Source organism: Nuphar pumila, chromosome 8 (assembly GCF_984573655.1).
Source record: "Nuphar pumila chromosome 8, dmNupPumi1.hap1.1, whole genome shotgun sequence".
Taxonomy (NCBI): domain Eukaryota; kingdom Viridiplantae; phylum Streptophyta; class Magnoliopsida; order Nymphaeales; family Nymphaeaceae; genus Nuphar; species Nuphar pumila.
The window spans coordinates 101,933,510-101,935,081 of NC_143256.1; the positions used below are offsets into that span (position 1 = coordinate 101,933,510).

Here is a 1,572-nt window from a genome sequence, read left to right on the forward strand (position 1 = left end):
GTGCCCAAAGTAGGTCTTACAAGCCGACAAACTAGACCAGGTCTGGATCCATGTGATGAAAATTAGCGATGCGATATTTTTCCAGCTGCTTTAAACGTTTAAAAGATCGTACAATTTTAAAATTTTGATTCGAATCCTAATGTCTACTTATATCAGAAAGCTATTTGAATGAGCAGATCCAAAGATTCTTGGGTTCGGATCTTATATCAAACATCGGTTACTGGAAATAAAGTTGCTGGATTCGAATCAGCTAGTCAACAAAATCCGACCCATCTGCTCCCGCTATTCGCGAGCTGCGACGGGCTCCGTCTCAGACGAAGACAAAACGTCGCCCACACTCCACGTGTCCAAGGTGCAATCCCTGCACAGCATGCAAGCTAGGCACGTGCGAGCCAAGCCCGTCCCACGGGCACCATCTGCTTCTCATCAACCAACGCGTGTAGAGCTCCGAGGCGACACGTGTCCCTTCATCCCTCTCCCTCACCCTCCATAAAAGAGCCCGGACCGCCTGCCGGTAGAGAGAACCTCATGCTTTGCCGTAAAATTTCGCAGTCGGAGAATACTTGTAGGAAGATGGCGGAGCAGGCGAAGTCGGTCGCGCAGAGGGTCCAGCAGACCGCGCCGAGCACGGACCAGGCGGTGAAGGTCCTCTGCGCCGGGGCAGCCGGCTCTGCGCTCCTGCTCATCTCCGGGCTGACGCTCACCGCGACGGTCGTCGCGCTGGCCGCTGCCACCCCGCTGCTCGTCATCTGCAGCCCGATCCTGGTACCGGCGGCCATCGCCGCCTTCCTGATCGCTTGTGGTTTTTTGTCCGCGGGCGGGTTCGGCATCGCCGCGCTCTCGGCGATCGCCTGGATCTACAATTACGTGACCGGAAAGCATCCGCCGGGAGCGGAGAAGATCGACTACGCTAGATCGAAGTTCATGGACACGGCCAAGGATGTGAAGGAACGGGCTATGGAGTACGGGCAGTACGTGCAGCACAAGGCCCAGGAAGTGACCCAGGGTTGAGGGCCCGAACCCGGATCCGGACCCTGTTCTTTGTCGTGAGTGCCTTTTTACTGTTTACAGTTGGTTGGGGTGTTGCTAGCTAGTCGTTTCGACTTGGTGTAGTTAGATATTTGGGTGTTCTTGCGTAGATGAAGTATTAATAACATGGTGGTAAATATGATATGAGCTCTTAATTTGTTTGTGTTATTGAGCTGTTACGTACCTTTAAATTGTGTATGAAATTTAGTATGCTTTTCATAGAAGGTATTATGTTATGTGCGACGAGTCGAGTCGAATCGAATTGTTAGGAAAGCTGGAGCCTAATTTCAATCTTTGTGATCACGTACGGAGATCACTGATCATGGAACAGGTGGTTTTGATGGTAACAGAAGATCATGGACACGGCCGTAAGACCCGTCACGTGACTCTTGAGTTCAAGGCAAAGACACGTATTTTTTAAAATTTGTAATCAATTAAATAGCTATACGGAAAATGTGTCGTTCTTGATGAGTAGTTACGCACTTTAGAGGGCGTGTCACTGTGACGGATGATTCGTGTCGTCGCATTAGATGTATTCATGTG

General features: G+C 50.6%; 1 pseudogene across 1 annotated transcript; it reads left to right on the forward strand.

Moving 5' to 3' along the window:
• The first annotated feature begins 522 nt into the window (after positions 1–522).
• LOC149830080 (oleosin G pseudogene) lies at positions 523–1,181 on the forward strand (annotated as a pseudogene). Its single transcript, XR_016433624.1, has one exon. The product of XR_016433624.1 is annotated as an oleosin G pseudogene (transcript).
• The last annotated feature ends 391 nt before the right edge of the window (positions 1,182–1,572 follow it).